The 23,408-nt window shown below is 37.0% G+C and overlaps 1 long non-coding RNA gene across 16 annotated transcripts in view; it reads left to right on the forward strand.

Annotated features, from left to right (window-relative positions):
• Nucleotides 1-23,408, forward strand: part of LOC147369852 (uncharacterized) — a 1,128,106-nt gene that overhangs the window by 176,066 nt on the left and 928,632 nt on the right. Inside the window, exon 3 of one of the 16 annotated variants that reach the window (XR_015167980.1) lies at nt 15,706-16,032. The exons of the other annotated variants lie outside the window; for them this stretch is intronic. This is a non-coding gene — a long non-coding RNA (uncharacterized LOC147369852). Of the gene's footprint in view, nt 1-15,705; nt 16,033-23,408 lie in introns of those variants that run through there. 16 annotated transcript variants of the gene reach the window in all.

A 23,408-nucleotide genomic window follows, 5' to 3' on the forward strand; every position in this document is an offset into this window, starting at 1 on the left:
AAGCAGAAGATGTTTTTCTGGAACTCTCTTGCTTTTTCTGTGATCCAATGGATGTCAGCAATTTGATCTCTAGTTTCTCTGCCTTTTCTCATCCACCTTGAACATCTTAAAGTTCTCAGTTCATATACTTTTGGAGCCTGGCTTGGAGAATCTTGAGCATCACTTTGCTAATGTGTGAGATGAGTATAATTGTGCAATAGTTTGAACATTGTTTGGCATTGCCTTTCTTTAGATTTGGAATGAAACTGATGTTTTCCAGTCCTGTGACCACTGCTGAGTTTTCCAAAAAAAAATGGCATATTGAGTGCGGAACTTTAACAACATCATCTTTTAGGATTTGAAATAGTTCAACTGGAATCCCATCACTTCCCCTAGCTTTGTTTATAGTGATGCTTCCTAAGGCCCACTTGACTTCTCATTCCAGGATGTCTGGCTCTAGGTGAGTGGTCACACTATCATGGTTATCTGGGTCATGAAGATCTTTTTTGTATAGTTCTTCTGTGTAATCTTGCCACCTCTTTTTAATATCCTCTGCTTCTGTTAGGTCCATACCATTTCTGTCCTTTATTGTGCCCATCTTTGCATGAAATATTCCCTTGATATCCCTAATTTTTTTAAAGAGATCTTTAGTATTTTCTGTTCTTTTGTTTTACTCTATTTCTTTGCACTGATCACTGAGGAAGGCTTTCTTATCTCAACTTGCTATTCTTTGGAACTCTGTATTCAAATGGGTATATCTTTCCTTTTCTATTTTGCCTTTAGCTTCTCTTCTTTTCTCAGCTATTTGTAAGGGCTCCTCAGACAATCATTTTGCCTCTTTCATTCTTTTTTGAGAGGTTGGTCTTGATCCCTGCCTCCTGTACAATGTTACAAACCTCTGTTCATAGTTCTTCAGGCACTCTGTCTATCAGATCTAATCCCTTGAATCTATTTGTCACTTCTACTGTATAATCATCAGATCAGATCAGATCAGTCGCTCAGTCGTGTCCAACTCTTTGCGACCACAGGACTTACAGCACGCCAGGCCTCCCTGTCCATCATCAACTCCCAGAGTTCACTCAGACTCACGTCCATCGAGTCAGTGATGCCATCCAGCCATCTCATCCTCTGTCGCCCCCTTCTCCTCTTGCCCCCCAATCCCTCCCAGCATCAGAGTCTTTTCCAATGAGTCAACTCTTCGCATCAGGTGGCCAAAGTACTGGAGTTTCAGCTTAAGCATCATTCCTTCCAAAGAAATCCCAGGGCTGATCTCCTTCAGAATCGACTGGTTGGATCTCCTTGCAGTCCAAGGGACTCTCAAGAGTCTTCTCCAACACCACAGTTCAAAAGCATCAATTCTTTGGCACTCAGCCTTCTTCACAGTCCAACTCCCACATCCATACATGACCACAGGAGAAACCATTGCCTTGACTAGATGAACCTTTGTTGGCAAAGTAATGTCTCTGCTTTTGAATATGCTATCTAGGTTGGTCATAACTTTCCTTCCAAGGAGTAAGCGTCTTTTAATTTCATGGCTGCAGTCACCATCTGCAGTGATTTTGGAGCCCAGAAAAATAAAGTCTGACACTGTTTCCACTGTTTCCCCTTCTATTTCCCATGAAGTGATGGGACCAGATGCCATGATCTTTGTTTTCTGAATGTTGAGCTTTAAGCCAACTTTTTCACTCTCCTCTTTCACTTTCATCAAGAGGCTTTTGAGTTCCTCTTCACTTTCTGCCATAAGGGTGGTAGGGGATTTGATTTAGGTCATAACTGAATGGTCTACTGATTTTCCCTACTTTCTTTAATTTAAGTCTAAATTTTACAGTAAGGATTTCATGATCTGAGCCACAGTAAGCTCCTGGTCTTGTTTTTGCTAATTGTATAGAGCTTCTCCACCTTTGATTGCAAAGAATATAATCAATCTTATTTCAGTATTGACCATCTGGTGATGTCCATGTGTAGAGTCATCTCTTGTGTTGTTGGAAGAGGGTGTTTGCTATGACCAGTGTGTTCTCTTGGCAAAACTCTTTTATCCTTTTCCCTGCTTCATTTTGTACTACTAGGCCAAACTTACCTGTTATTCCAGGTATCTTTTGACTTCCTACTTTTCCATTCCAGACCCCTATGATGAAAAGACACCTTTTTTTTTTTTTTTTTTTGGTGTTTGTTCTAAAAGGTCTTGTAGGTCATCATAGAATCATTCAACTTCAGTTACTATGGCATTAGTGGTTGAGGCATAGACTAGGATTACTGTGATGCTGAATGGCTTGCCTTGGAAATGAAGAGAAATCATTCTGTCGTTTTTGAGATTGCACCCAAGTACTGCATTTTGGACTGGTTTTTGACTATGATGGCTACTCTTTTTCTTCTAAGGGACTCTTGCCCACAGTAGTAGATATAATGGTCATCTGATTTAAATTTGCCCACTCTGGTCCATTTTAGTGCATTGGTTACTAAATGTCAAAGTTCACTCTTGCCATCTCCTGTTTGACCACTTCCAATTTACCTTGATTCATGGACCTAACCTTCCAGATTCCTATGCAATATTGTTCTTTACAGCATCGGACTTCACTTCCATCACCTGTCACATCCACAACTGGGCAATGTTTCCGTTTTGGCTGCGTCTCTTCAATCTTTCTGGAAGTATTTCTCCACTCTTCCAGCAGTATATTGGGGAGTTTACCTTTCATTGTCATATCTTTTCGCCTTTTCGTACTGTTCATGAGGTTCTCAAGGCAAGAATTCTGAAGTGGTTTGCTATTCCCTTCTCCAGTGGACCACATTTTGTCAAAGCTCAGTTTCATTGAATTAGACAAGACTGTGATTCATGCTAAATTTAGATGGTGGCTAGTTTTCCTAGTTATTTTGTAGATTGCTTAGGATTCTTAAACAATGAAATCATAGACAGATAATGGTGATGGACAGGGAGGCCTGGCATGCTGCGATTCATGGGGTCGCAAAGAGTTGGACACAATTGAGCGACTGAACTGAATGATATCTTTCTTTTTTCTTTCCAAACTATTATATTTTATTTCTTTATCTTGTTAGAAATTCATTTTCTGTCACTTCCAACAATGATGAATCAAGATAATTAGTGTGGGGATTCTTTGTTTCTAATCTTAGGAGAAGACTGTATACCATTATCTATAAAAACTTTGGTATCTACCTGTATGGGATGTATTACAGAATAACTTCTTTTTCTTCTTCTTCTTCTTTTATTTTTTAAATTCTTTATCACCAGGATTTGTATTTGGATGATACTCTTTCATGAATGAAATGTCTTACATAGTTTAAGATTAGTATCATTTCCTCTTTAAATATTTAAAATAATCCACCAATTAAGAGAATATTTAAAGAATCTGCCTGCAATACAGGACACTCGGGTTCGATTCCAGTGTTGGGAAAATCTCCTGGAGAAGGGAATGGTAACCAACTCAAGTTTTTGCCAGAGAATCCCATGGACAGTGGAGCCTGGCAGGCTACAGTTGATGGGGTTGCAAAGAACCAGACAAGACTGAGCAACTAACACTTAACTAGTTAAACCGAAAGGACTTGGCTTTTTCCTTTTGTGGCTATTTTGTTGTACTTTGGGAGGAAGTTTTTACCTTCAGTTCAGTTCAGTCACTCAGTCATGTCCAACTCTTTGTGACCCCATGAACCGCAGCATGCCAGGCTTCCCTGTCCATCATCAACTCCTGGAGTCTACCCAAACTCACTTCCATTCAGTTGGTGATGCCATCCAACCATCTCATCCTCTCTTGTCCCCTTCTCCTCCTGCCCTCAATCTTTCCCAGCATCAGGGTCTTTTCCAGTGAGTCAGCTCTTCGCATCAGGTGGCCGAAGTATTGGAGTTTCAGCTTCAACATCATTCCTTCCAAAGAACATCCAGGACTGAGCTCCTTTAGGACAGACTGGTTGGTTCTTCTTGTAGTCCAAGGGACTCTCAAGAGTCTTTTGCAACACCACAGTTCAAAAGCATCAATTCTTCATCACTCAGCTTTCTTTACAGTCCAACTCTCATATCCATACATGACTACTGGAAAAACCATAGCCTTAACTAAACAGATATAGTTAAATTAAGTATAAAATTCCTTATTACTTCCCTAGTATATAAAGGATTTGTAATAAGAACAATTTTTTTTTGTTCCTTATTTGATAATCTGTGTTCTAATTTTTTTATTGATAAATATGGAGATTTGTTGATTTTATTGATTTTTTTCAAATATTTTCACTTTTTATTTTCTTACTGTCAAATATTTCACTGATCTAGTGTTATCTTTTCTCCTACTGTGCATTTACTGTGCTGTTTTCTTTCTGGCTTATTAAGATAGGCTCTTAGGTGATTGAGTCTAGACCTTTCATTTATAATAAAAGCCCATAAAACTATATATTTCCCCATTGCTACTTTAAAGTAATCCCTTATTTTGCATATGTTGCATGTTTTTATTTTTCAATTCAAAGTATTTTCCATGTTCCCTTGAGATTGACTTCATAGTGTTTATATTTAGAGGTCTGTTGATTTATTTCCAAATACATGTTTTTTTTCTAAAAAAAAACTGTTTTTTTTACTGTTTTTGTTTTTTTTAATTTCTAACTTTACTCTATTGAAAACCTTAGGATATACTCCCCATGAATTTATTCTTAGTAGTCTTATTGAAGTATAATTAATATTCAGTAATTATATACATTGAAATTATGTGGTTTGATATGTGTTTGGCATAGGTAAAAACTAGGAAACCATTGATAAAATTAAGACAGTGAGGATTCTGAGGGGTTCTTAGCCCCTAACCTCAACCCATCCATAATCCAAGATAAACATTAGCATACTCTGTCATTATAGATGAAATTACATTTTTTAAAAGAATTATATAAAGACTATATAGTATATACTTTTAAAACTCTGGTGAAAATCTGCTTTACTCATATTTTATTCATCATTTACTAATTATTGAATCTTATATCTTATTTATATATTCTGGATATAATTCCTTTATCACCTTTATGATGCAAATGTTTTCTACTACAGTTTGGCTCTTAACAGTATCCTAAAAAACAAAAATTGTGTGTATACAATTTTAGCAAAGTCAAATTAATCAATTATTTTTAGATTGTGTCTGGGTATTTTCTTTGAGATATATTTGCCTAATCCAAAGTTATAAGTTTTCTCCTGTTTATTTTTACTCTACTATACCATACCATACCATACTATACTATACTATAGTCTTTCAAGTGTCTCTGCAGTAAAGAATCCACCTACCATTGCGGGAGACATGGGTTCCATCCTTGGGTTGGGAAGATCCCCTGGAAGGAAATGGCAATCTAGTTCAGCATTCTTGCCTGGGAAATCCCATGGACAGAGGAGCCTGATGGGCTTCAGTCCATGTGGTCCCAAAGAGACACAATTTAACTACTAAAAAACAACAGCATATTATATTATTTTGCATTTTATAACAGTATATTATATTAATCATGGTACTATAGAAGTTTTGTAGTTTTAGATTTTCCATGTTAAATACCACTGCTTAATTTTGAGTAAATTTTTGTACGTAGTTGAAGAATGGATCAAAGTTTATATATTTGCATAGCACTGAAGAATTGATGCTTTTGAACTGTGGTGTTGGAGAAGACTCTTGAGAGTCCCTTGCACTGCAAGGAGAACCAACCAGTCCATTCTAAAGGAGATCAGTCCTGGGTGTTTTTTGGAAGGAATGATGCTAAAGTTGAAAGTCCAGTACTTTGGCTACCTCATGCGAAGAGTTGACCATTGGAAAAGACTGTGATGCTGGGAGGGATTGGGGGCAGGAGGAGAAGGGGACGACAGAAGATGAGATGGCTGCATGGCATCACCGACTCTATGGACATGAGTTTGAGTGAACTCCGGGAGTTGGTGATGGACAAGGAGGCCTGGCGTGCTGCAGTTCATGGGGTTGCAAAGAGTCGGACATGACTGAGCAACTGAACTGAACTGAACTAACAGTTATCCCAGACTATTTGTTTAAAAGGCTATATTTTCTATCTAGATAGGACTAAAAATATATAGGTGTAGATTATGCATATAGATGTGTATACACACACACACACAGATAGAAGACAGACCCATTTACCAAAGAGAAATAGATAAGAAAGCACTATATCAATAAATAACAGCAAATATTTTTTGGTGGTGAGATTATGGTTGAATTTTCTTTTTTTAATATTTTCTTCTATTTTAGAAATGTTTTATAGTGAATAGAGACTATAATCAGAAAAAGATAAGGATTCATTGTCAAGAACATTGTTTTCTCAAATAGTGGCTCGAATACAATTATATATATTTGCATTTAGTTCAGGCTTCATTAATCCAGTTTGATCCACAATTTTGGTATTTTTATTTTTTTCCAGTTTTACTGAGATACAGTTGGCATACAGCACTGTTTTTTGTCATTCTTTCTAGTGTATCTTTCCAAAAGTATTTGTATTATTATGCTTTTTTACTATGTTAACTTTACTCTACCTATTTTTGACACTTTTTTAAAAAGAACAAGCTTTTAAAACTTTTTTATCCCATTTACTTATGTTTATCATTTATTATTTCTACTTGTATATTTATTGTTTCCTTCATTTCTCCTGTGTACTTTGCTCTTCTTTCCACACTTTTGAGATGAATAATTTTTTTGGCATCAAACATTTTCCATTACGTGTACTTTTAAGGGTCTATATTTTCCTATGATTTTTGCTTTATTTATGTATACAAGATTCTGATGTAGGGATTTTTAAAATTATCATTAGCTTTAATAAATATGCAATTTTGTTCTGTACTTCTTTGGGATAAGTTATTTAGTGGAGCATTTAAAAGTTTACAGGTATAATGTTGTTTATAAAAATTTTAATTCACTTCTAGTTTTACTGCATTGTTGTCAGAAAATATTATTCATATTATTCCAATGTTATAGAACTTATCATGATTTTTAGAATTATATAAAATTTGGTTAGCTTTAATAAATTCCTCATATATCCCTGAAAAAGTTGTATTATCTACATATGATTGGTATGCCATATTCTCTCCCTATATAATTATCTTCCCCCCAATACATCCATATATATCCAAAATATTTTTGCTGTCTAGTTCTCTATATTCTTAATAAAATGTGTCCTATTGATTAATCAATTTAAAAAATGAATCTAACTCTGCCCTTACATGATATTCCTATTTCCTGCTTGTCATACTTTTACTGGTTTTTTTCTACAGCCTATATTCAGCACTTACTATGTTCTACAAACATGCCAGAGTCTGAGAACATAGTTATTAAAAGACCATCATTTTCCCTTCTTTTCTGGGACTTTTCTGGGACATCAGTCATGTGATTCTGTGGCATCTGCATCTTCACAGTGATGGGTGACTTTCTTTTTCTAATAAAAAGCTGTCAGAATAATGGATCTTAAGCAAAAGTCTTCAGTCTAAGAACTATTGCAATCTCCATGAAACAGGACCACAGAAAAATGGAAAATATTCTCCATTTTATTCAAACCTCAAAACTTGTCCCACAGAAAGCATATGAGCAGTTTGCAAAATGCTAATTATTAAACAGTTTGATAACATTTTATAAGCTGAAAATGACTTGGAAACAATACTTTAGAAAAATATTAGGGTTCATAAATCCTGATCTCTTTGATATAATTTATCGCTCCTACTTATTTGTTGTTTTCTGATTTTATGAATGTTACACAGCTACCATTGAAAAAAGAGACTTTACTCCAAAACTCTGTAACGAGAGATGCTTAAATATGAAACATATTGAGCGTGTCATTGTCATTTAATCTTTGGATTAAATCCCAGGTCATCGTTCATTTTTGAAATGTCATTGATTACATCATTAGATTCTAATATCATTACACCATCATAAAACCTAATTAAATTTTTAAAATGTAGAGTACTTCCTCCATTTTTAAATCATATCAGCACCACAAGATTATCTATAGACCTACCAGTTTTCTAGAAATTTGATGATTTTCGTAATTAAAGCCTGCAAGAAAATATATGTTGAGCACAATCAGTCTATTTATTTGATTGATAATAAGTTTCCATTTCAAAATCAGTTTTGCTTATGATGTAGTTCATAATGTAAGAACATCTCACAATTGTCATCAATGAGGGATCAATGATATCAAATCAGATATCATTGATCAAAATGGCTTTGGAATTTACATTAAGAAAAAATTTAAAACAATTTTCAGAGAAGTTGCATGTGTGTGTGTGCATGTGTGATATTAGATATTCTTACTTGGAATATATAAAAAATGTAATACTATAAGTGGTCAGTACATAGATTTGTCATTGAAGCCTCTTCAATCTGGATAAGAGCAACCATGTAGCATGCCCAGATAATGGGAGTCTCTAATGATAATTTCTGACTTTATAATTGTTCTCTAAATTTCCATTTGGTGACAACCTTTGTGAGATAATTACACATCATCAATGTTCTAATGAACTATGAGACACTTAATGCCTGGACATGAGGCAGAGTAGCTAGGAAACATGTGTCACAGACAGTTCTGCAGGAGCTAACATACAAAAATGTAGGCTTCATTAACAGTGCTCTGAAAGACAGATGAGTCTCCATCCTGCCTAACCTAGTGGTTAATTTATTGACTGACTTTAACAGTGACGTCCCTTTGGAGGGTTTTTAATAGTTTCTAAGTTGCTTGCTGAGGTTTTAATAGACATTTGCCTCACTGAGCTCAATAAATATAGAGTGCAGTTTGAAATCTTGCAACGTAAAATGTAAGCAACTGACTGAATGAGGTTAGAAAGGATTTATATTTCTTCTAAATATACTTCTGAGCCGAAGTTCAAGTGAAAATGAATTCTAAAATATCTACCTACTTTTTGGAAAACTTTCTCCTGTTTTATGTTAAGACCTTTGGTGCTATAAAACAGAGAGAAAAATGTGTCAGGGATAGAAATAAAGAATGACTAAGCAATTCCTTTCAGTTGGCTCTAGAATGGATGTTGGAAAGCTGTATAGAAATTCAAGGCTTAGATGTAACCATTCAGGTTAAGTCAAAATAAGTGGCAAATAATTCATTTCCCAGGTTTTAATTGCTTGGAATCAGAGGCATTCTATTATACAAGGATACTCCATCATTTATGCAATGCTGCAGTTTACCTATTTGGTCATTTGCAAAGAGTGGTTTTGGCTACAATATTTTTAAGTACATGAAAAATAATAATAGTTAATGGGCATTAGATAATTTCTTTGCTAGGCACAGTATGCTACTTACAAGATTATAAACTCACTGATACCTCAGAAGAATCCTACAAGGCAGTTTAGGTATATTTTGCAAGATCATAGAACTAATAAACTTCAAAATTTAGGGTTGAAACTACATAATTTATCTTCAGGACCAGAACTCCAAAACATCAAATTACTATGTGGAAATATCTCCTTTTCAGGAAAAAAGGGTGGGTTTTTTTTTTTTTTTTTTTTTTTGGTTTGGCATGGTTTTTATTAAATCCAATCAGTTTTGCATATAGTTCTCAGGTACCTTTCGATAATAATGTGTGTGTTAGTCACTAGGTCATGTCCAACTTTTTGTGACCAATGGACTGTAGCCCACCAGACTCCTCTGTCCATGGAATTCTCCAGGCAAGGATACTGGAGTGGGTTGCCAGTCCCATCTCCAGGGGATCTTCCCAAATCTGGGATTGAATACAGTCCTCCTGCATTGCAGGCAAAGTCTTTACCATCACAACTACCATAAACTGGACTTCCAAATATAAGTGAACCTGAAAAACTATAAACCAGAGATCAAATCTTTTCATTGCTTGTAATTTTAATGTGTTGTACATTTTAAGATATTAATTTCTGATCATGATTTTTTTTTATTTTTACTAATGCAATATATAAAATCAAAGCTTTAGCAAATAAAACAATATAACTTTATAGTATAACTATCTCAGATATTGTATATTCTCTATTTTTATTATTAATTTCCAGAAATTAAATTGTCATAGCCATTTATATATCATATCAGCCAGGGATTTCATGATAAAAATCATGAAAATATCATTGTCAGATTTTACTTTACCTATATGGAGAAAGAGACTGTGAGTTATAATTTTAAAATAACCAAAAATAATGTATGTCAATGAAATGATTAATTTTGAGATGATTGGACTACTACTTGGAGAAAACAGAAAAAAATGTGATTACCTTGAAACTGTTAAGTTACAATCAATGTTCTCTAGACTAATCATTATAAATCAGGTCTGTATTTAAATAGCAGCATCTATCTAATATTAGAATTGTACTATAAAATTATAATTTTGATATTCATGGTTATAACTGCACTTTTAAATTTGTGTAGAATGTTTTCAAGTTTAAGACTTCAGAAGTCTGTGATTTGGTCTATATTCTGGAACTTCATGTTATTAATATACTGACTATATGAACTACCATTTTCTTGGAAAATACTTGGACTATCTTTTTGACTCTATCATGTGCGATTATATTGAATATTTTTTGGATATTTTCTTGGTAAGTTCTTTATAGTATACTGGCAAAATGAAGAACATACATTAAAACAGGAGATTTTGTAGCCTATTTCTTCAGAGGTTTATTCAAAGTACTATGTGTGTCTTGGTCAAGCTACCTAATCTAATAGAATTATTGTGAAGAGTCAGTGACTCAATCCAGGTAAACCTGTTGTCCCAGTTCCTGGCATACTCTGAACATTCAGAAGTGGTTTGGTGGTATAGTTGCTAAGTCATGTCTGACTCTTTGCAACCGCATGGACTATAGCTTTGCCAGACTCCTCTGTCCATGGAATTTCCCTGACAATACTGGAGTGGGCTGCCAGGACCTTCTCTGGGGGATCTTCTTGACCCAAGGATCCAACCCTTGTCTCCTGCAGTATAGGCAGATTTTTATTGCTGAGTCACCAGGGAAATGATTGCTCGGTATCAGGGTAAAATGTCACTTCTCTCTCATTCCTTTGCTCTGCCTACCAAGCATTCCATAGTTTCCAAAATTTGAGAAAAGCTGTCTCCTCCTCAAGCCTATTTAAGTAAAGTCACACATTTATGATGTATGTAACTTAAAGACAGAATATCCCTTCTTCTCAAACTAATATACATTTCCAGTACTATGAGTTTTTCTCTGGGAATACATCTAAAAAGAATCAGAATTTGATGTTTATGTTCGAATACTCAGGTCTTGGAAATATAGCCAGGGTCTTTTTCCTCTATTTCCCTAGAAATCTAGCACATCTTAAAACATGATGTGGGGAGAACATAGCTATTTAATCCTTCTCATTTTTTTTGTTAAATATTTTCATGTATATTGCCTTTTGTACTCTTTATAGCAACCTGAAAGCAAACTATTATCCACTGGAGAAGGGATAGGCTACCCACTCCAGTATTCTTGGGCTTCCCTGGAAGTTCAGCTGGTAAAGAAACTGCCTGCAACGTGGGAGACCTGGGTTTAATCCCTGGGTTGGAAAAATCCCCTGGAGAAGGAAACGTTACCCACTCCAGTACTCTTGCCTGGAGAATTACATGGACTGTGTAGTCCATGGGGGTCGCAAAAAGTAGTACAAGACTGAGTGACTTTCACTTTCACTTCCCACACTCACCTCCCCCTCCCCTTCCCGCATGAGTGACTGAGCAAAGAAAAAATGTTGGTTCAGAGAGATGAGCCAACATCCTGAAAATCACACAGCTGAAAACAGTACCAGGGTATTTTCTCTATATTGCAACATTGAAAACAATGTTTGGCACATAGAAGTTGCTCATAAAATGATTACTAAACTAAATTGAACATCTAATGAAAGAGAGTAATTATTCTATTAGATATACCTAGGTAAATATCTATTTAACTTTACAAAAAGTCTATTATTATTACTATATGTGAGCATGTAGTAATAATATATCAACCACTTATACAAAGATTTACAAAGTTCTTAAAAACAATGAAGAAATGACAAATAGGTTACCAATACAGTTCATAAAATTAGCCTTTCAACCTCAACTGCATCTCAGTTTTTAGAGCCAACAATTCATGGCAACATTAACAAAATTATCCTTGGGCAGTACTCACAAGGTGCTTGAAGTTTGCTATGCTATGAAACTATGTATTTCGGAGTTCTCATCCTCAGATCCTTTCCTCAGTGGCATGTGGTGATATCACTAGGCAGACTCTCCACACTATACAATCCTTGCATAATTGTCATTTTCTTCTAAATGCTAATATGCATACACCTGCTGCTGACACAGATCCTCTATGTATCTTTCTCATTATCTATCTTGCCTTGTCTACTCGTGTTCCTGTGCTTAATGTCCACACTGTGTTTCTGATACACTATATGATTTTAACAAAGAAGATGCATGGGACAAAGTCTCTTGTTCTCTAATAGACAATTTTCTGTGTACTCCCTCATACTTAACCCCACGGATTAAAGGATCTTACACAATAATAACAACCATCACAAATGCATAGCATTGCAAATTATATGAGTTCATTTCTACCAAACAAAAGTGGAGGATTTCATCCCAACCTTGGCCTCCAAGGATAAGTCTCTTGAAAGTTATAGCCGCAGCGTGCACTGGTGACCACATTCACCAATAACAGGAAAACAGTCATTCTTCCTTACCAAATGGTACACATAATCAGGTTGCCAAAGGAGAACAATTATCTTTCATACTAATTGGCAACTTGTGTTTAACCTTTAATTAGCTGTGAATTTATAATGGCTCTACATGGCCTTTTTCTTTTCTTGCAGAAGGTCGTAGAAGCACTCTCTGTTCTTTCTCTGCTCTCACTCTCAGCCTCCCAAGATAGGATAATAACAGTTTTAATGGAAAACAGAGGCTCTGCAGCTTCAGGGTTGTTGTCCTTGTGTGCGCTCTGAGCTGCCACATGCATGACAAACTTAAATTGTTGAAAGGCAGGAATCCCTTGTTACTTCTGGCTTCAAAGGGAAATTCAAATAGATTTTTCTTTTCCTTTTGCTTTTTTCCATTTGTTTCTCTTGGCACAGTTTGATGCAATCAGTTTTCTTTTTTTTCCACTTGAAAGGTGTAGGACTGATTAGCATAGAGACTGTCTTCTTTGAGGGTCATTCTGTTCTTAGTTTGGCAAAGATTACTCTGGTTGAAAGAAGCAGGGCGGCATTTCCTTCTTCTGTGATGAACACTTCAAATATTGTGTAGGGTATGCTACTTTCTTTTGGGGTGAATAATTTATCTTTTGATGTCCAGGGTCCTATAAAGAAGGAACTTAGTAGTGATGAGTGCACTACTTTTTCCTTGTTAAAATGTTTATGAGTAGAAATACGCTTTGGCTCTTACAGAAAAAAATGCCACAAAAATCCTCAAAGGAAGGAGATCTTCTTCAACCTGCTTCTTGCTGTAGTGACCCTGCAAGATATTACTTGCCATTGTTTGATTGAAGACTGGTTTTTGTTTTTTTGTGTGTGAACTAATTTTATATGCTGGCTGGCTAAACTACTGTGTGATTGAATAATTGAATATTATGAAAAGTGAAAGAAATTAGAAAACATATAGCTTAAAAAATCATAAATCAATTAAACATAAAAATAATATAAATGGCTGAGCTACTATTTTCTCTGAAGAGTGTTAGATCTGTTCTCAGAAAGCAATGAAAGTATTGTTATTTACAAAGATAAGCCATTCTTCTAGTGGAATTTATAAACAGTCCTAAAATAATCCTACAGTTCTAATCTTCTTTTATTTTCCTTTTGTGGTCCATCCCTTCAGTTCCAACTAACTTCTGCTACAGATAGGTTAGCTCTGTTTCTCCAAAGCCATCCGTCCCCTCTGAGTTGTGGTAATATGCAAAGATCTCTGTGGCAAACATGGGTGATGCTCTTCTATATCCCCAGCCCTTTCAGTTTGGTTCAGTCACACAGTTGGGTCCAACTCTTTGTGACTCCATGAACTGTAGCACACCAGAGACTTCCCTGTCCATCACCAACTCCTGGAGCTTGCTCAGACTCATGTCTATTGAGCCAGTGATGCCATCCAACCATCTCATCCTCTGTCGTCCCTTTCTCCTCCTGCCTCCAATCTTTCCCAGTACCAGGGTCTTTTCCAGCTAGTCAGTTCTTCACATCAGGTGGCCAAAATATTGAAACTTCAGCTTCAGCATCAGTCCTTCCAATGAATATTCAGAACTGATTTCCTTTTGGATTGACTGGTTTGATCTTGCAGTCCAAGTGACACTCAAGAGTCTTCTCCAACACCACAGTTTAAAGGAATTCATTGGCACTCAGCTTTCTTTATGGTCCAACTCTCACAAGCATACAGGACTACTGGAATATCCCCAGCTCTTAGCACTTAAGAACTAACTAGCCAGATTTTTTTTTTTCCTTGCTGCTGGAGGCTGCTTTGTCATAATCAGTCCAGATTGCAGGAAATTTACATAACAACATCCTAGGAGCAGCCCTCAACCAGTGACATGTGGAGACTTGAGGATTAACTACCCTAGATCCTCACCCAAGTAAGAGCACTCTTGGGTCTGAGTTTTACAGTGACTCCCAGGTTATCTCTAGCAAACAGCAATCCTTTGTTCATTGTTACATCTGCCTTGATAATGCCTTTCCTGGTAGTCTTGTTTTTGTTTTAACTCTTCATTCAACTAGCTGTAGTTTTTTCACCTTCCAAATAAACCACTGAATTGGAATCATTTTTTCAGGGCATATTCTTATGTAATGCCAAACTAACTTTTTTCCTACTCATCTTTATTATAATTTCTCTATTCGGATTGAGAAGCAAAATTATGGAAAATTTATATAACATTTAAAACTATGGGCTCATAAAACACTTAAAAAACACTTTAAACTGGGGTTTCCAGGTGGTGCTACTGGTGGAGAATCTGCCTGCCAATGCAGAAAACTCAAGAGACGCAGGTTCAATCCCTGGGTCAGGAAGATTCCCTGGGGTAGGAGATGGCAACCCGCTCCAGTATTCTTGCCTGGAAAATTCCATGGACAGAGGAGCATGAGGAGCTACAGTCAATGGGGTCACAAAGAGTGGAACACGACTGAGTGAGCTGAGCTGAGTCTGTATCTATGACAAATGAGCTAAAACTATTGGACACAATTACTTTGAATACTAACTTAGAGCCGTGTAACCTTACACTTTCTGGATCTCAGTTTCTCTTCCGTAAAATGGCTAGCACATGGTCAAATCTCCCATGTAACAAGAGTTTGTGAAAATTAAATGAGATAATGTGGAAATGCCTGGAATATTGTGGGGAAAAAAACAAACAGTGAGCTGGTAAAGTTTGCAACCTGATAAACTAGGACATTTTACAGCAGGCTACACATTCTTTGCCTCATCACTCTGGTATACAGTAGGCACCTCACAGAAGGATAAGGACATCTGCTTACTTTTCCTCTGTGCCTATGACAAGTATATAAGGTGCACTTATGGGAGAAAATTTTCTGATACCATCAGTTATTGAAGTTTTTAAGGGAATCCATTTTCTTATTCCTTTTGTGCCCAAATGAACACATTGTTCGCAAATGCAGAGGTGGCAATTTATGCTCATTTTAAAGTCTGTGTTATAGGTTTCTAGGATCCTATAACATGTTTTGGGGCTTCCCAGGTGGTTCCGTAGTAAAGAATCCACCTACAAATGCAGGAGACACAAACGTTGATCCCTATGTCAGGAAAATCCCCTGGACTAGGAAATGACAACTGACTCCGGTATTCTTACATAGGAAATCCTACAGACAGAGGAGCCTGGTAGGCTGCAGTCCATGGGATGCAAAGAGTTGGTGGATTCCAAGTTCAAGACAGTAACATAAGAGCCTACTGACCTCATTTTTCATGGACACACCCATTCTAAATGTACACACAAAACAATTCCCTCTCAAAGGAATCCTGAAATTAGCTGAGTGACTCCTACACATCTGGAAGAAGAAAAGCAACTCATCAAAACAGGCAGGAGAGGTGGAGATATAGTCTCATCACAAACCCCACCCCATCCTGGCACAGGATCAGAAGACACAAGATCAGAAGGAGTAAATCCCAGCTTCTCCCTGAATAGTAAAGTGTTTGAACCTAATATCTAGTGCCTGAATGTTTAAAACTTCTATCTATCTGAAAGATGAACCCCCAAAACTCCTAGCTCTGAAAGCCAACAGAGTTTGTGTCCATGACCTCCTCCCAAGACAAAGAAACAATTCTTAATAGGCTAAGGAGGACTCTCTATGACTATATAACTGTCCCTGTAGTCTCACTGCAGAAGCAGCAGATGGAAATGCCTATCTTCTAGTCTTTCCGGGAAAGACTTCTATTTATGAATCTTAAAAGCTGCAACCTGGGGCTTTCTTCGTGGTCCAGGGGCTAAGGCTCTGTGCTCCCAATGCAAGGGACCTGGGTTCAATCCCTGGTCATGGAACTACATCCCACATGCTGCAACTAAGGATACTGCATGTTGTGACTGAGACCCGTGCAGCCAAATATATATATATATATATATATATATATATATATATATATATATATATATATATAAGCTGTAGCCTGAGAGTCAGGCTCCAGATTTAATAAAAAACTATGCGGTAACTGCAAGGCTCACCAGATACTGAGAAGGCGATAGGTAGCATTATTGCACTAACTCTCTGCTGTGCTCTGACTCACTGGTATCTCACTGAAAGAAGCTTGTATACACATCAGGCACCCCAGCTTTTCCATTCACAGGTCCAACAGGATTTTAGTAAACAAAGACAATGTTTTTAATAAACTGTCTCCCCAAGAGCACAATATAGAGGAAACAGACAGAAACACCTATCTTCCAGTCTTCCAAGAAAGAGGCAGATTTGCATAAAAGCTGCAGCATGACTATCAATATTCTACTATAACACACAGTTAGGATTTGAATCCATTCCTCTTTGGAGCCAAGGGAAGTTAGCACAGCCTCCATGTTCTCCCACTGGCCCGCTTTAAGACATCATTTTCTCGTTCAGTTCAGTCGCTCAGTCATGTCTGACTCATTGCGACCATGTGGACTGCAGTCCACAAGGCTTCCCTGTCCATCACCAACTCCTAGAGCCTACTCAAACTCATGTCCATTGAGTTAGTGATACCATTCAACCATCTCATCCTCTGTTGTCCCCTTTTCCTTCTGCCTTAATCTGTCCCAGCATCAGGGTCTTTTCAAATGAGTCAGCTATTTCCATCAAGTGTCCAAAGTATTGGAGTTTCAGCTTCAGCATCAGCCCTTCCAATGAATATTCAGGACTGATTTCCTTTAGGATGGATGAGTTGGATCTCCTTGCAGTCCAAGGGACTCTCAAGAGTCTTCTCCAATACCACGTTCAGAAGGATCAATTCTTCGGCACTCAGTTTTCTCTGTAGTCCAGCTCTCACATCCATACATGACCACTGGAAAAACCAGAGCTTTGACCAGACAGACTTTTGTTGGCAAAGTAATGTCTCTGTTTTTTAATAGGCTATGCATATTGGTCATAAATTTTTTTCCAAGGAACAAACGTCTTTTCATTTCATGGCTGCTGTCACCATCTGCAGTGATTTTGGAGCCCAGGAACATAAAGTCTGTCACTATTTCCATTGTTCCCCCATCTATTTGCCGTGAAGTGATGGGACTGGATGCCATGATCTTTGTTTTTTGAATGTTAAGTTTTAAGCCAACTTTTTCACTCTCTTCTTTCACTTTCACCAAGAAGCTTTTTAGTTCTTCACTTTCTGCCATAAGGGTGGTGTCATCTGTGTATCTGAGGTTATTGATATTTCTCCCGGCAATCTTGATTTCAGCTTGTGCTTCATCCAGCCTTGCATTTCGCATGATGTACTCTACATATGTGAAAAGATGGGAAGCAAAAATCAAAGGAGAAAAGGAAAGATATACCCAATTAAATGCAGAGTTACAAAGAATAGCAAAGAGAGATAAGAAAGCCTTCCTCAGCAATTAGTGCAAAGAAATAGAGGAAAACAATAAAATGGGAAAGACTAGACTAGTTTCTCTTTAAGAAAACTAGAGATACCAAGGGAACATTTCATGCAAAGATGGGCTCAACAAAGGAGAGAAATTGTAGGGACCTATCAGAAGCAGGAGATATTAAGAAGTGGTGGCAAGAATACACAGAAGAACTGTACAAAAAAGATCTTCACAACCCAGATAATCACAATGGTGTGATCACTGACCTAGAGCCAGACATCCTGGAATGTGAAGTCAAGTGGGCTTCAGGAAGCATCACTATGAACACAGCTAGTGAAGGTGATGGAATTCTAGTTGAGCTATTTCAAATCCTGAAAGATGACACTGTGAAAGTAGTGCATTCAATATGCCAGCAAATTTGGAAAACTCAGCAGTGGCCACAAGACTGGAAAAGGTCAGTTTTCATTCCAATCCCAAAGAAAGGCCATGCCAAAGAATGCTCAGACTACTGCATAATTGCACTCATCTCACATGCTAGTAAAGTAATGCTTAAAATTCTCCAAGCCAGGCTTCAGAAATATGTGAACCGTGGACTTCCAGATGTTCAAGCTGGCTTTAGAAAGGCAGAGGAACAAGAGATCAAATTGGAAACATCCAATGGATCATCGAGAAAGCAAGAGAGTTCCAGAAAAACATCTATTTCTGCATTATTGACTATGCCAAAGCCTTTGACTGTGTGGATCACAATAAACTGTGGAAAATTCTGAAAGAGATGGCATACCAGACCACCTGACCTGCTTCTTGAGAAATCTGTATGAAGGTCAGGAAGCAACAGTTAGAACAGGACACAGAATAACAGACTGGTTCCAAATAGGAAAAGGAGTATGTCAAGGCCTGCTTATTTAACTTATGTGCAGAGTACATCATGAAAAACGCTGGGCTGGAGGAAGCACAAGTTAGAATCAAGATTGCTGGGAGAAATATCAGTAACCTCAGATATGCAGATGACACAACCCTTAACGGCAGAAAGTGAAGAGGAACTAAAGAGTCTCTTGATGAAAGTGAAAGAGGACAGTGAAAAAGTTAAATAAATTTAAATTAAAAAAAGTTGTCTTAAAGCTCAACATTCAGAAAACTAAGATCATGGCATCTGGTCCCATCACTTCATGGCAGATAGATGGGGAAACAATGGAAACAGTGGCTGCCTTTATTTTTCTGGGCTCCAAAATCACTTCAGATGGTGATTGCCACAATGAAATTAAAAGAAGCTTTCCTTGGAAGGAAAGTTATGACCAACCTAGATAGCATATTAAAAAGCAGAGACATTACTTTGCCATCAAAGGTCCATCTAGTCAAGGCTATGGTTTTTCCAGTGGTCATTTTTGGATGTGAAGTTGGACTATAAAGAAAGCTGAGCACCGAGGAATTGATGCTTTTGAACTGTGGTGTTGGAGTAGATTCTTGAGAGTCCCTTGGACTACAAGGAGATCCAACCAGTCCATCCTAAAGGAGATCAGTCCTAGGTATTCATTGAAAGGACTGATATTGAAGCTGAAACTCTAATACTTTGGCCACCTGATGCGAAGAGTTGACTCATTGGAAAAGAATCTGATGCTGGGAAAGATTTAGGGCAGGAGGAGAGGGGGACCACAGAGGATGAGATGGTTGGATGGCATCATCAACTCAATGGACATGGGTTTGGGTGGACTCTGGGAGTTGGTGATGGACAGGGAGGCCTGACATGCTGTGGTTCATGGGGTCACAAAGAGTTGGACATGACTGAGCAACTGAATTGAACTCTACATATAAGTTAAATAGCAGATTAACAATATACAGCCTTGACGTACTCCTTTTTCTATTTGGAACCAGTCTGTTGTTCCGTGTCCAGTTCTAACTGCTGCTTCTTGACCTCCATACAGATTTCTCAGGAAGCAGGTAAGGTGATATTCACATCTCTTTCAGAATTTTCCACAGTTTGTTGAGATCTATAGTCAAAGGCTTTGGCATAATCAATAAAGAAGAAATAGATGTTTTTCTGAAATTATCATGCTTTTTTGATGATCCATAGGATGTTGGCAATTTAATCATTGGTTTCTCTGTCTTCTCTAAATCCATCTTGAACATCTGGAAGTTCACGATTTATATACTGTTGAAGCCTGGCTTCGAGAATTTTGCACATTACTTTGTTAGCTTGTAAGATGAGTGCAATTCTGCAGTAGTTTGAACATTGTTTGGCATTGCCTTTCTTTGAGATTGGAATGAAAACTGACTTTTTCCAGTCCTGTGTTCACTGCTGAGTTTTCTAAATTTGCTGGTATATTGAGTGTAGCACTTTCACAGCATCATCTTTGAGGATTTGAATTATTTCAACTGGAATTCTATCACCTCCACTAGCTTTGTTCTTTGTAATGCTTCTTAAAGCCCACTTGACTTCACATTCCAGAATGTCTGGCTCTAGGTGAGTGATCACACCATTGTTGTTGTCTGAGTAATTAAGATCTTTTTTGTATAGTTCTGTTTTTTCTGCCACCTCTTCTTAATATCTTCTGCTTCTGTTATGTCCATATCATTTCTGTCCTTTATTGTCTCCATCATTGCATGAAATGTTTCCTTTGTATCTAATTTTCTTTTTTTTTTGATTGATTCTTCCAATCCATGAACATGGTATATTTCTCCATCTATTAGTGTCCTCTTTGATTTCTTTCACCAGTGTTTTATAGTTTTCTATATATAGGTGTTTAGTTTCTTTAGGTAGATATATTCCTAAGTATTTTATTCTTTTCGTTGCAATGGTGAATGGAATTGTTTCCTTAATTTCTCTTGAAGAGATTTTAGAACTTTCCATTCTATTGTTTTCATCTATTTCTTTGCATTGACTACTGAGGAAGACTTTCTTATTCACCTTGTTTTTCTTTGGAACTCTGCATTCAGATGGGTATATCTTTGCTTTTCTCCTTTGCCTTTTGCTTCTCTTCTTTACTCAGCTATTTGTAAGGCCTCCTCAGACTACCACTTTGCCTTTTTGTATTTCTTTTTCTTGGGGGTGGTCTTGATCCCTGCCTCCTGTACAGTGTCATGAACCTCCGTCCATAGTTCTTCAGGCATTCTGTCTATCAAATCTAATCCCTTGATCTCTTTGTCTTGAATCCCTTGAATCTCTTTGTCTCTTCCACTATATAATCATAAAGGATTTGATTTAGGTCATACCTGAATGGTCTAGTGGCTTCCCCTACTTTCTTCAATTTGAGTCTGAATTTGGCAATAAGGTCTTCATGATCTGAGCTACAGTAAGCTCCCAGTCTTGTTTTTGCTGACTATATAGAGCTTCTCCATCTTTGACTAGAAAGAATATAATCAGTCTGATTTTGGTATTGACCATCTGGTGATGTCCATGTGTAGAGTCATCTCTTGTGTTGTTGGAGGACAGTGTTTGCTATAACCAGTATGTTCTTTTGGCCAAATTCTGTTAGCCTTTGCCCTGCTTCATTCTATACTCCAAGGCCAAATTTGCCAGTTACTCCAGGTACTTCATGACTTTCTACTTTTGCATTCCAGTCCCCTATGATGAGAAGGACATCTTTTTGGGGTATTAGTTCTAGAATTTCTTGTAGGTCTTCATAGAACCATTCTACTTCATCTTCCTCAGCATTATTGGTTGGGGTATAGACTTGGATTACTATGATGTTGAATGGCTTGCTTTGGAAATGAACAGAGGTCATTCTGTTGTTTTTGAGATTGCCCCAAAGTACTGCATTTCAGACTCTTTTTTTTATTATGAGGGCTACTCTATTTTTCCTAAGGGACTCTTGCCCACAGTAGTAGATATAATGTTCATCTGAATTAAATCTTCCCATTCTAGTCCATTTTACTACACTGATTCCTAAAATGCTGATGTTCATTTTATCCCTGGAAGGAGGTTGTACAGATATCTGGCACCCTGACTTTTGTGGCTGACACACAGGGAACACACCAGTTTGATCACCTGACCCTGGTAGTCGGGGGGCTAGCACTTAGGAGTTCCACAGGATTATAGCAAACAAAGAAACAGTTCTTAACCAAAGATCCCTGTAGAACTTAGCAAACCATGAACAGACAAATACCAATTGCCCAGCTTTCCCTGAAACAGGTGTATTATACTTCTAAAGCTGCTGCCTGAAGGTGTGACTTCTAAACATGCTGAATTTAGTTATGAGCTGAGATCCTACCTTTTGGGATGCTAACAGGTCTTGGTATACCCTCAACTGCTGGGAACTACTAAGAACAAGGGAGATAGCTTGAATAATCACAGATAAACAGCTAAGAACTAGGGCCAGGCTACACAGTAAGATTCTTTTCTTTCTTTCTTTATTTTTTTTTTTTTTTACAAGAGACCCCTCTTTAAAGGGACTTTCTTGGTGGCTCAGATGTAAAGAATTTTCTTGCAGTGCAGGAAGTTCCCTTGGAAAAGAGAATGGCAACCCACTCCAATATTATTGCCTGGAAAATTCCATAGACAGAGGAGACTGGCAGTTTACAGTCCATGGGGTTGCAGAGTTGAACAGGACTGTGTAACTACACTTTCACTTTAACTTTCTAAAGACTAGGAAAAGTGGCTCTTTTATTTAATGCACAAAAATAAACACCAGAGAGTCAAGGATAATGAAGAAATAGAGGACTATATCCCAAATGAAAGAAAAAGATAAAACCCCAAGAACACACTTTAGTGAAAAGAGACAAATGATTTTCCTGATAAAAAGTTTAAAATAGAAGTATAAAGATCCTCATTAAACTTATGAAAACAATGTGTGAACAAAGCAAGGTTTTCAAAAAGAGATAGAGAATATTAAAAGATACTAAACAGAAATTATGAAACTGAAGAATACAATAGCTAAGCTGAAAATTCAATAAGGAACAGAAAACTAGATGAAGTAGAAGAAAAGGATCAACATCCTCAAAGACAAGAGTCACAAAAAGAAAAAAAAATGAAAAAGAGTTAAGATAACTTAAGGGGCTTATGAAATGGACCATTATTCATATTTTAGAAATCCCACAAGGAGAAAAGAGCAATCAAGGGGCAGAAAGCTTATCTGAAAAGATAATGGAGGCTAAAAAATTCCCAACCCTGAAGAAAGAAATAGACATACATATACAGGAATTCCAGGAAGTTCAAAATAAGATGAAACCAAAGCACCTCACACGAAGAGTATTTTAATTAAATTATCAAATGTTAAAGATAGAATCTTAAAAGCAGCAGAGAAAAAAAAAAAAAAAAAACTTCTTATGTTCAAAAGAATCCCCATAAGAGTAGCAGCATATTTTTCAGTAGAAATTTTGAAGGCCAGAGGGAAATAGTGTAATAGATTCAAAGGGCTAAAAGAAAAAAAGAAAAGAAAGCAAAAAATTTCCCAGCCACGAATATTCTATCCAGCAAAATTTTCATTCAGAACTGAAAGAGAAAGAAACAGTTGCAGAGTCAAGCAAAAACTGAAGTCGTTTATCACCACTGGACCAGCTTTAAGAAATGTTAAAGGGACTTCTTTA

Source organism: Bos grunniens, chromosome 7, assembly GCF_055505025.1.
Source record: "Bos grunniens cultivar Pamir isolate PY7600 chromosome 7, Bosgru_T2T1.0, whole genome shotgun sequence".
In the NCBI taxonomy this organism is placed as follows: Eukaryota; Metazoa; Chordata; class Mammalia; order Artiodactyla; family Bovidae; genus Bos; species Bos grunniens.